A 13344-nucleotide genomic window follows, 5' to 3' on the forward strand; every position below is an offset into this window, starting at 1 on the left:
TTTTTCCCTCAACTTCTCTATCATTGTTTTAATTACAACTTTCCACTTGATTGTGAACCTTTTCTATGAGGTTAATATCTTGGTCAGGCTGACTTATGTGCAGGAAGATTAGGTGACTGTTTTAAATGTGGTATGACTTTAAAATAAAAGGGAAGGCCCCTCACCTTAAAAAGACCTCTGCATATTGCTCCTGTCTGAAATTCCATCAGTTGGTGATTCATTCTTGGTGTTAAGGTTTGTCCCTCTTAAAATGTCAGCATCCCTGCTAATGGAGCACATTCAACTGTTGTCTGTAAATTGAATTAAAAGTCAGGGTTCCTAAGCCTAACTCTCAGTTTTCTCCTCTGTAAAATGGGTTTGGGAGGTTTAGAGTAGATCAGGGATTTGCATCCAGGGGTCAGTGAAAGTTAAAAAAAAAATTGATAATGATGTTTCAAAACAATTAGTTTCCCTTGTAATTCTAATGTTTTATGTTATACCTATAAGGGCATTATTCTAAGAAGGGGTCTATAGACTTTCCTGGAGTGCCAAAGGGGCTCATGACACAAAAAAGTTTCCAAATTACTGGATTTGATGGTGTCTAAGATATATTCCTGTCCCATCATCCTATGTTCTAAGATCCTTTCCAGTGTTAAAATTCATATTCTGTATATTAACATTGTATGATCCTTAGGTGATATTTTGATGGTAGAATAGAGGTTTAGAGCATGACACTTAACCCTTCAAAAGATGTCAAGACACCTTTCTACTTCCCTTGGGGTGATATCTTCAGAGACAGGGTCAGGGGCTGTTAAGGATACAATATGGCAATGTGTTAAAGAGATCTGGGGGAAACTAGGTGGCATAGTGTATAAAGAAAGCACCGGGGGCAGCTAGGTGGCGCAGTGGATAGAGCACCAGCCCTGAAGTCAGGAGTACCTGAGTTCAAATCTGGCCTCAGACACTTGACACTTACTGACTGTGTGACCTGGACAAGTCACTTAACTCCCATTGCCAAGAGAGAGAGAGAGAGAGAGAGAGAGATCTGGATTATGAATCAAGATGAATACTACATTTTGGTCCAGAATTCCTCACTAACCTCCTATGTGTCTTTTGGCAAATTATCTCCCCACTCAGTATCTGTTGCCCCATTTTAAAAATAAGAAAGTTGGACTAAGTGATTTCTAGGGTCCCTTCTGCCTCTAACATTTGATGAGTCTATGGCAGGGGTCCTTAACAATTTTCCATGTTATCTCCTCCTCTGGCAGTCCAGTGAAACCTGTGGTCCCTTCACAGAAGAATACTCTTAAATGTACGATATAAAATACATAGGTTCACAAAGGCAACCAATTGTATTCAAATAAAGTGATCAAAATATGTATTTTTAAAAGTCCATGGAACTCAAGTTAAGAACTCCTCCTGGTCTGTTAGACAAATTCTGATGACAACATGTCTGTGGCCCAGTATGATCACTTGATTTAAAGGAGTTTCAAAGAAGAGTTTCTCTCTTAACCTTCTTCCTAGGTATGAAGAATGAATGATTCTTCAAGCATCATATTTGAAAAATCATGAAATCTCTGAGTCAGAAGGGACCTCAGAGGCCAGCTAATCCATTCTGGCCTTGAATAAGATTCCCATCTAAACCAGGGCTTCTTAAACTTTTTCCACGCATAACCCCTTTTTGCCTGAGAAATTTTTACACAACCCTGAGCATATAGGTATATAAAATAGGTATATATAACCTTGTACTGTTGCCAAATTATTCTTGATCCCTACATTCAGTTATGACACCCCATGTGGGGTTGAGACTCACAGTTTAAGGAGCTTTGATCTATATCACAGCTAGATACTAACCTGGCCTCTACCTACAGACTTTCATTGAAGTAGTGGTAAGAGGGAGGAGGACCCACTATTCTGAATAGTGGCCTATTCCACTTCAGGAGAGTGCTAATATTTAAGATGTTTTTCCTAACATTTATCCTAATGTCTGCCTCTCGATAATTCCACTCAGGGATCCTAGCTGTGGCCTCCAGGACCAAGCAGGACAAATCTAATCCTTCCTCTGTATGACATACTAGAAGCCATCTATCACACCCCTCCTGCTTCTTCTTGTCTCCAGGCTGAAGGTCCCTAGTCCTTTCTGCCGGGCTTCCTGTGCAGATGTGGGATTCATTCAGCCCCTAGCCACTTTATCCTAATTGTGCCCATAGAGGGGAGCATGGAAAGGATTCTACTTCCTGCCCCCAATGGTGAATGGCAATGGCTGCCAAAGGTCATGTTGAAGTGCAGATTAAAAAGCACTTCAACTCTCATTTGAGGAGAGGGAGCAAGGGGCCCTCTCACTGCATCGAAATCATACAAGGGAGGTTTAATGACCTCTGCTCTGCTGCTTGTGAAAGGGGGGCGGGGGAAAGCAATTTACTTGTGTCTGTTTCAGGGGGAAAATAGCCTTGAGCTAAAGTTATTGATGCTGGGTATTTGTGTAGGGTTGTAAGACAGATTAGGACATCAGCAAATAAGGTCAGAGGAGCAGAGTGTATTACTGGTAAAAATGGGTGGCATAAATAGGACAGAGCTTTCTGTAACTGCATATGAACCTTGAAGCCAGTGGATTATTTTTTAATGGCTCTGGTGCAAAATGAATCATTTTCCATAAGTCCCTAAAGCTGTGGAAGATTTTTTTGTCATATTGATATTATTGCCCTCTTCTTTATCTTCATCATCATCCTTATCATCCTCGTCTTCCTCGTCCTCCCTATCTCACATTTCCATAGCACTTTATTATAAAAAGTTATTTGACATCTATTACTTTGGTTCATTCTCACAGCAGTCTTATGAGGGAGGTAGTCCAAGGATCTTTCTGCCCATTTTACAGATGAGGGATCTAAAGCTTATGGAGCAAAAGTGACTTGTTCGAGGCCAACACTAGAACCCAGTTCTCCTGACACCAAATCTGTTGTTCTTTCCATTACACCATCCATGCTTCCCAAAATGTGTATAAAATAGATGATAAAGAAAATGCAGGAAATTTGACCAGAGTTATATTTGTGGCAATGTAGCATGGAGAAAAGAATAGTGTTCCTGACTTTGCTGTTTACTACCTTTGTAACAAGATACTTTACTTTCTCAAACAAGGACATTGAACTAGAGCAGAGGTATCAAACTCAAATGGAAATGGCCAATAAACCATATATAAAGATCCCTGGGGGCTGTATGTTGACTGAGACTAGCATAGAGTAACATTATCTATGTTTTATTATATTTTATTTATTTTGTTAACTACTTCCTGGTTACATTTTTATCTGGTTCAAGGGCAGAGTCTCTGACAGCTCTGAACCAGATGACTTTGAAGGTCCTTTCCATTGATCTGTGGTTCTATAATGAACAGGAGTACCCAAAAAGTGTACCCCCAAAAAAAGGTATAAATATAAGAGTACTAAGTCAGGTGATCTAAGTTCTGGGTCTCAGTTTCCCTATTTGTAAAAATGAGGGATATTAGACTAAATGATGCCCAAGGTCTCTTCCTGACTTTTTATTCTGTTATCTGTTAACTGGGATATGTATACAAACTTATAGGTTTGAGATTCTAAAATCAATGGTGAGGTTCCTCTCCATGTACCTAGATGGATCATTCTTGGTTGTAGGCCATTTTATACACCTCCACAGAAACCCAGACAGTAATAGAATAGCTCAATGAAAAAGTCCAAGGGTCCTCATCACAGAGTGCCTATATGGACATTTACCAGTTGGTATTCCCTTTGCCAACCTGGATCTCATTATAAACCCCATTGCCTACATGGGAATAATGTTAATGGGTCTGTCCCATGGCCTGTCTAGCCTACAATGGTGTCTCAGTAAGACCTGGTAGAGAGAACCAGAGATTTAAAGTTAGGAAATCTGCATTAAGATTTCAGTTCTGACATGGACTAGCAATGCAACCTTTGAAAAGTCCATTCACTTTTCTGAGTCTCAGTTTACTCATCTGTGAAATGGAGATGATAGTACTAACTACTACCTACCTTACAAGGTTGTTGAGTAGAAAATGCTTTAAAGGGCTAAAGAAACCTGATCTATCCTTATAAAAGACCAAGGGACAATAGGAACTAGTCAGGTACATGTCTACATTTTACCATTCCCTTTCCTCACTTTAAAAGTGTCATATCAGCTGATGAGTGTTTGTGTGTGTGTGTGTGTGTGTGTGTGTGTGTGAGAGAGAGAGAGAGAGAGAGAGAGAGAGAGAGAGAGAGAGAGAATAATTGTCTAAGAAGGTTTAAAATAAACTATTATACAGGGTCCAGAGGCAGAGAAGCCATATTATGTGATGCAAAGAACAAAGCTGTGACCTCATTTTTATTTCCTTTATCATCAAGAGACTCTGGTATTCAGGGTTTTGTAAAAGTCTCAGTGTAGTTTTAACCTTTAATGGCTTAAATGCATACATATATAATCACATACATCATATACAGATATATCTACCCATATCTATATAGACATATAAATAGATATGTACATATCTGTATATCTGCATATATACTTTTATAATTAGCTATATTATATATGCTTATATATAAGAAATTTCAGGTATATATGAAAATATATTATAAAATTCTATGTGCATATACATATACACACAAGATTTTATATATCCTATATGTGAAGTTGCAGGTTGTGGCATTATATATACACACTTTTATACATCTCTACTACACTTCAGTCCCCTCTACCAAGACCTCCAAGAGACTCAGAGCTTCTTATCACGCAATGCCTATATGGCCCATGGCCAAGCACTTACTAGTCTATATAATACACTAGACTACATTTCTCACACACACGTGCATGTATGTATTGATATAGAGATATGGAAAAAAGATAGAAATAGAGATGGAGATAGAGATAGAAATAGAGATAGATATAGATATAGATATAGATATAGAGATAGAGATAGAGATAGAGATAGGGATAGATAGAGATAGAGATAGAGATAGAGATAGAGATAGAGATAGAGATAGAGATAGAGATAGAGATAGAGATAGAGATAGAGATAGAGATAGAGATAGAGATAGAGATAGGGATAGGGATAGGGATAGGGATAGAGATAGAGATAGAGATAGAGATAGAGATAGAGATAGAGATAGAGATAGAGATAGAGATAGGGATAGAGATAGGGATAGAGATAGGGATAGAGAGAGAGATAGAGAGAGAGATAGAGAGAGAGAGAGAGAGAGAGGTGTATTTGTTTGTATGTTTATATGTGTAAGTATATAGATAGAGATTTATCTATCACACACATACACATGTTTTATTTCACCCATCTATAATTCTTAATTATTATCCCATTTTTGTCCTCCGTTTTGTGGCTAACCTTGGAAACATAGTCTACAATAGGTATCTCCATTTCCTCTCCTCTCACTCTCTTAACTTCCTACAGTCTGACTCCTAACCTCATCATTTAATTGAAACAACTCTTTCCAAAGTTACTAGTAATTTCTCAATTGCCAACTCTAATGGCCTTTTCCCAGTTCTCATCCTTTGTAACCTCTCTCTAGCCTTCAAGACTGTCAATCACCCTCTTTTCCTTAAAATTCTCTTCTCTCTAAGGCTTTCGTTATTATTCTTTCCTCAGTTTTCTCCTACCTGTTAGAACACTCCTTAGTTTCCTTTGTTGGATCTTTATCCAGGTCATACCTGCTAAACATGGTTGTCCCTGAAGTCTCTGTAGGGGGCCCTCATTTGATGATCTCATCAGCTTCCATGGGTTCTGTTATCATCACATGCAAATGATTCTCAAATCTATTCATCTAGCCTTAATTTCTGTCCTGACCTTCAGATTTGAATCTGCAAATGCATAATGAATATGGCAAACTGGATGCCCTGTAGTCACCTTAAACTCAACATGTTCAAAGCTGAACTCATCTACTTTCCCTCTTCTTCCCCCAAATCCCCTCTTCTTAATTCCCCTGTTACCAAGAGTACTACCATCCTCTTCCCAGTCATCCAACCCTCAATTTAGCCATAATCTTCATCTCCCAGCTCTCTTTCCCTTCCCCCTATCTAATCAGTTGCCAAGTCCTGTTGACTTTACCTTCATGGCATCTGTTGTATAAGCCACTTTCTCTTAGGCTGCTATCACCCTTGTGCTGGCCCTCATAATCTCATACCTGGACTGATTTGATAACCTTCCAGTTGGTCTCTCTGCCTCAAGTCTCTCCCACTCCAGTCCAACCTTCTTCCTAAAGTGAAAGTCTGACCATCTTATGCTTCCTATTCATTAAATTCCAGTAGTTCCCTAATATTTACAAGATCAAATATAAAGTCCACTTTTGGGTTTTTAAAATCCTCTAAATCCTTGCCTCTTCCTATCTTTTCAGATTTCTTATACCCCTTCATGGACTCTCTGACCCAATGATACTGCCACTCCCACCCCCAAGCCCCATTACTTGCACAAGATACTCCATCTACAAACTCTGTTCATTTTCACAGCTTCTCTTCTATGCCTGGAATTCTCTCCTTCCTCATCTCTATCTCCTGGCTTCCCTGACTTCTTTCAGATCAGAGGTAACATCTATAAGAAAGACTTTCCCTGGTGGCACAGTGGATAAAGTACCAGTCCTGGATTCAGGAAGACCTGAGTTCAAATCTGGCCTCAGAAACTTGACACTTACTAGCTGGGTGACCTGGGGCAAGTCACTTAACCCCCTTTGCCCTACAAAAAACAAAAACAAACAAACCAAAAAGAAAGACTTTCCCAATACTCCTTAATGCTATTGCTTTCCCTCTGAGATCATCTCCAATCTGTCCTATTTTTTGTTTGTACATATCTCTTTCCAAGTTGTGTACCCCATTAGACTGTGAGCTCCTTGAGGACAGGGGCTTTATTTTATTTTTCTTTCTATCCCCAAGGCTCACATGCAGTAGAGCCTTACAGGCTTGTATTGGTCTGATCAGCCACAGCCAGACACATGATACCTTGACTCCAACATAGTGATGTCAATTTGGTCCTCTTCCAGACCAAAGGACAATAACTACCATGCCTGGGGCTTAGCATGGTATCTTGGCATATAGTAGTAAATGTTTAGTAAATGTTTGACAACTTCAGTATTAGCATCTCTTTGTTTATAATGAGCAAACTGAGACTTAAAGAGTTAAATGACTTGGTAGGCATGGAGCCTTTTCCCTTGACTACAAAACTAGCAGAAAGCACCCAAGACAAAGTCAGGGTATCTGTGATTCAGTTCTAGATCTATTACATATCAACCTTGCGACCATCAATCCTTCTCTAGGCTTCATGGGGGAAAAGAATTCTTTTACAGCCTGTCTCCAAGGATTGAGATTATTGAGTTTTTTGAAAATCTTCATGTGCCTTATAATGTCCATCTTTCTGCTTGGGTCATTTTCTTTGGCTGTTCCCCATGCTTGGGACTCTCTCCCTCCTCATTTTCACATTCATGTTCCCTATCTTCTTTTAGGTCTAGTTCAAATCCCACCTTCCACAAGAAGCATGTCAGGGACCCTTTATTTCAAGTCCCCTTACTCTGCTGATTATTTCTCATCTATCATGCATGTGTCTTGTTTATACATAATTGTGTGTTTGTTGTCTCCCCCATTATACTGAGAGCTCCTCTCCAGGGCAGAGCCGTTTTTGTTTGTTTTTGTTTTGTTGCTGCTGTTGTTTTGTTTTTGCCTTTCTTTGTATCCCCAGTGCTAACCTAGTGCCTGAAACAAATGCTGGTTGATAGACTGAGGAATTTGAGCTGGATGATCCCTGACGTCCCTTGCAACTGTAATATGCCGTGCTGTGATGTCACTTTCAACTTTGGTGTTCTTGATTGTAAGGCTCCCCACCAACTCCAACATTCTCTCCTCTAAGATACTATTTCACCATTATCACATCTTGATTCCTCCAGTTGCCAGTGTTCTTCTTGATTCCAAATTTATTTTGTGTCCACTCTGTATATATGTCTATCTACTTATTGGTATACTCGTTGGCTCTCTCAACAGAATGAAGGCTCCTTGAAATATAGAATGCTTTTATTTTTGTGTTCATATACCCAAAGCTTAACACAGTGCCTGGCACATGGCAATCACAATGCCAGTTGAATGAATCAAATCTCTCATGCTTGGTTGTAATGTTCTTTTCAGTTCTGATATTCTAGATTATAAAAGCTCCTTCCAGATATACTATTTAATGAAAATGATTATTTTTTAAAAATAATAATTTAATTAAGCTGTTTCTTTTCCCTGCTTCTCAACCCACCCCTCCCTCATCCTTAATCTCACTCAATTCTACTTGGTCCTGTCTAAGCATGGTATTATATTATTACTAGTACTCTTGCTAATCACTACTGTTTATATTTGGATAACAAAGCAAACACTGTCATAGCCCTGTGAAATAGGTAATCCATGTGTAATTAAAGCCTGATTGAAAAGTAAGGCTCAGAGAGTTGTCACTTGCCCAAGGTCATAGAATCACTAGTTTAGCTCACACATATCTCCTAACATGGGTAGTCAATATAATATAGAAGAATGAGTGCTGAATTTGGAATTACAGAGCCCAAGTTGAAATTCTGGCTCTGCTATTTACTGTGGGACCTTGTACATGTCTCCTTACCTCTGCAGAATTCAGTTTCTTTGTAAAGTCAAGGGGAGGGGTCAGATAAAATGACTTCTAAGGCCCCTTCCAGCTATGTATCTATGATGTGGTTCAGTACCGTGTCTTCTTGATTCTATAGGTTTGGGTCTCTGTCTAAATTAACTTATAGTACACTGAAAGAGAAGAGTATGGTTAATTGTATATGAGAATAGAGTTTTTAAAGAGACTTACTTCTGAATGCATTGAAGAGCTTTATTGCTTCTGAGATGATTCTGTCCTTTCTCTAGCTGTTAATATACCTTTTCCCAACCTCAGATCAAATTTCAGCCTGTTGCCCATATCCTTTCTTCCTCATCCTATTTTTTAATTATCACTCATACTCTCTGACAAGCCAGGGAGCTTGCCCACAAACCTCACAAGGAATCGGGCTTCTGGGTAGCACCTATTTGTCTGAACTATTTCTTGAAACATGGTGTAAATGAAATACCAGGCTCCAGGGGGAGAACTCTGGTGAGAGCCTTTGGGCTCTCCAACAAATGCCAGGCATGATGGCCATTTCCTCTTTGACTCAGAGCCTGTCATTGGCAGCTCTGAATACTGTTAACATCATCTTTTTTCTTTATTACTTATCAGGCAAAGACTGACCAGAGTGTGGACCAAGCCAGGGAGTTTCACCAAGTAGGATAAGACTAGGAAATCAGGCAAAATTTTTTTCAGGTAGGTTGATTCAAAGGAGACTAGATAAGAGCAAGAAAACCACAGAGTGTTAAAGTTAGAAAGAACTGCAGAAATAATTGAATTCATATCCTCCCTTTCTTGACCATAATACAATTCTGGAAACTGAGGCTCAAAGTAATTCAATGATTTGCCCAAGTTTGCAGTGGTGGCAGGTGGGAACCATTAGTCTACCAAGATGGGGCTCCCTCCACTATTCCATGCTTACAACTGAAGGGAAGGAGCAAGACTCTTTTTAGCCTGCCATCTTGGTTAAGGAACATCTTTTGATCCAATCAATTGTTCATTTGGGCTATTTAGTGCTTCCATTAGCTGTCCTGCTACCAATGCCATGTTTTTCTCCCTTGTACCATCTCCCTTTGCATCTGAACTCCAAAAGCCATGTCCCATCCCCTGGGGCAGTCCATTTTAGAGCTCCTTTCCTGAAACTAAATGGCCCCTAGACCCTCTTTCATACTCTATTGAGCACTTAAGCTGAGATATCTGCCAATCACTCTTTTCTGCCTTCCCTACACCCTTCCATCTCTTCCTCTGGGCAATTTGCAAACCATGAAGATCTTTAGGAATGGGAGTTATTATTATACCCTCCACTTACCAAAAAAAAAAAAAAAAAAAAAGATAACAACAAGCTAGTGACTCCCCAGGCACAAGATAGCTTTCAGAAAATACACTGTTTTTTTAAATTGTGAAACCAGGGATCTAGAAACCCCTTTTTGAAGGGACATCCTGGGTCATGACCGACTCAGAGTCATCATGTCAGAGTGGAAAGACCGACAAAAACTTTCCATTGTTGACTGTCTAGAGTGTGACTGCAATCACGACTCTACAAACTCAGGCTACAGGGGAACCCAAGCAAGAGCTGAGTGTAAGAACACCACGCTCCATTTTTAAAGAGGAGGAAAGAAGTTGCAGGGATGCTGTGTGGGGGACAGAGTCCTGGGTTTAGACCTAGGAAGAGTGCAAGTCATTAGGATGACCCTTTGGCTTCATAGCTAAGGGATTACAGATGCCAGCCTTGGACCAAAGGGTATTGGGGACATTTGCTATCTGTGTGACCATGACGAAGTCACTCTCTGAAACTTGTGTGTCTCATATATAAATGAAGGAGTGAAGCAAGATGCCCTGGGAGGTCCCTTTCAGCTCTAGATCTCTGCTCCTATGATCTATGATCTATGATCTCTAGGGGCCTATCAAGCACCCAGAATTGAATTTAACAAATGTTAAGCCCTTCTTATGTAAAAATCACTGCACTAACAAAGATAACAAATTTAAACCAGCCCCCTGCCTTCATTGGGCTTACCATGTAGTAGAAGAATCAATTTAGGTTTTTAAAATGAATTTTATTAATATATATATTTTTTGGTTTTAGATCATCTGCATTTCCCAATACAACTCTTCTTCCCCTCTCTCAAAGAGCCATTTTATAACGCAGAATGTTTTTTAAGGAAAAAAGAAAAGTTCAAAATTAATATAGCCTTGTAAAATCTAGCATTGTCTGAAGTGATTTAGATCCACACTCCTCCACTTCTGGCAAGAGGGAAGGGAGCTGGGGCATCTAGGTGGCACAGTGGATAGCCCTAGAGTCAGGAGGGCTTTAGTTCAAATGTATACTCAGACATTGATGAACTGTGTCACCCTGGGCAAATCACTTAACCCTGATGACCCCCCCCCTCCAAAAAAAGGGAGATATTTTTGCACAACTACTGGTGGAGAAGGGTTAACATGACCATTATACTTTTGTAGGGTTCAGTGTCCATTGTTTTGTTTTCCTTGCTCTTTCCTTTGGCATTGCCTTGGGATCCATTGTTTGGTTCACTTTGCATTAGATTCTTTTTTTGTTTTTGGTTTTTTTGGTGAGGCAATTGGGGTTAAGTGACTTGCCCAGGGTCACACAGCTAGTAAGTGTCAAGTGTCTGAGGCCGGATTTGAACTCAGGTCCTCCTGAATCCAGGGCTGGTGCTCTATCCACTGTGCCACCTAGCTGCCCCTGAATTAGATTCTAAAAATTAGAAGGGCCACTTTAAATGAATCAGAACAGAAAAGATAGGGAGGAAGAGTTAAGAAAATCCTTCTAAGTCAGTATCCAGAAACACTGTGGTGTGATCAGGGTGACATCAGTCAGGACAGACAGCCTGAATCCCCCATTTAGAATTCTTATGGAGTAAAGAGATAGGTGAATCTTTCTCATCCATAGAATCCAGGATAAAAACTAGATATTGTCCTAATCTACAGTCAATGGATAAAGAAAGATTGTTTCAGTGGGCAGGGTAGAAGAGGGTGATAGCTGTCAAAGAGGTTCTGAAAGGAAATCTAAGAGTTAGGCAACTGGACTCCAGAAGGTCTCTGGGACCTGCAACTTTGTGGTTCTTGAGACCTAGAACAAAGAACTAAGACTAACATGGGAAAGTTGCCAAAATGACAAATCCAAAACTGATGTAAAAAAAAAAATCTCCTAACATTCAGAAGGCAGCAGTGGGGGAAAAATAGTGAGTTTGGAGCCTGAGGACCTGAAGTCAAGTTGCTTGTTACCTGTGGAATTCTGGCAAATCATTTAACTTCTCTGGGCTTTCGTTTTCTATCTGCTGAGATAGGGTTTAAAGTAGGTGACAGGCGGTACATTTGGTGCTAAATTTGTGATCTTATGATCCTATGCAAAAGTGGAATGAGCTACAGGGAGACAAAATAGGGGGAATTTGGACTCTTCACCCTCTCCCCCCCCCCAGGTGTATGACCAGGGGTCAAGGATGGCATACAGGGAATACTTATTTACCTACAAACTAGCCAAGATGCCTCTGAGGTCCCTTCTATCCCTGAGATTATGACTATTGATTTTATACAAAAACTGAGAAAACAACATCAAGTGAAGGAAGGGGGTCATTTCTACATCGACAGATGATCCTCAGAGCAGTATAGCCCACTCTCATTGCTGCTGAGCTCTAGTCTTGCAGCAACTAATAAATGACTTTTTTTTTTGTTTCTATTTATTTATTTGTTAATTAATTAATTCATCCATTTATTTACTTATTTGTCTAGCTATATATTCATTTGTTTATTTATTTATTTGTTTGTTTTAGTGGGGCAGTGAGGGTTAAGTGACTTGCCCAGGGTCACACAGCTAGTAAACATCAAGTGTCTGAGGCCAGATTTGAAATCCTCCTCCTGAATCCAAGACTGGTGCTTCATCCACTGTGCCACCTAGGTACCCCTCTAACAGAAGACTTGGATCTCTCTAACTGTATGTCCCATAGGCATCCCAAACCTCAATCATCATCATCATCATCAACCTGTCTGAAACAGAACTCATTTTCTTTCCTCCCAAATCCTCCCATCTTCTGAACTTCCCTATTACTGTGAAGGATACTACCATTCTCCCCATCACCCAGGCTTGTAACCTTGGTGTCATTCTCAACTCACCCTCACTCCCACAATACATCTACCTTCTTGCCAAATCTTGTCCTTTCTACTGTAAGAACAATATTCCCATATACTCCCTCCTTGGCACTCAGCCACCACCCTGGTTTGGGTGCTCGCCACCTCTGGAAGGGACTACTGCAGTGGTCATCTAATTGGTCACCCTGTTTCAAGTGTTCCCACACTCCAATCCATCCTCCATTCAGTTGCCAAAACCATTTGCCTAAAGCTTTAGAAGATGACCCTTCCACTCCTCCCTCAACTCAATTAACTCCAATGTCTCCCTATTATCTCAAGGATTAAATGTTTAAAGTATTCAATTGGGAATACTTTATCTTCATCATCAAGCCCCTTCCTGTCTCCCATAAACTCTGTGATCAGGCCAAACTGACCTACCTCCTGGTCCTTATATGGGACACTCCATCCCCCATCTCTGTTCCTGTGAACTGACTGCCTCTCATACCTGGAATGCTCTCTCTTCCTCTGCCTCTTAACTTCCCTGGCTCCTTTCAAGCTTTCGCTGAAATCTTGCCTTCTGCAGGAGGCCCATCATTGTCTCCACAGCTGTGAGTGCTTTTTCTTGGAGGTTACCCCCCTCCCCACCTTCTCTGTGTATATCTTGTATGTAC

This window comes from Dromiciops gliroides, chromosome 3, assembly GCF_019393635.1.
Source record: "Dromiciops gliroides isolate mDroGli1 chromosome 3, mDroGli1.pri, whole genome shotgun sequence".
Classification (NCBI taxonomy): Eukaryota; Metazoa; Chordata; class Mammalia; order Microbiotheria; family Microbiotheriidae; genus Dromiciops; species Dromiciops gliroides.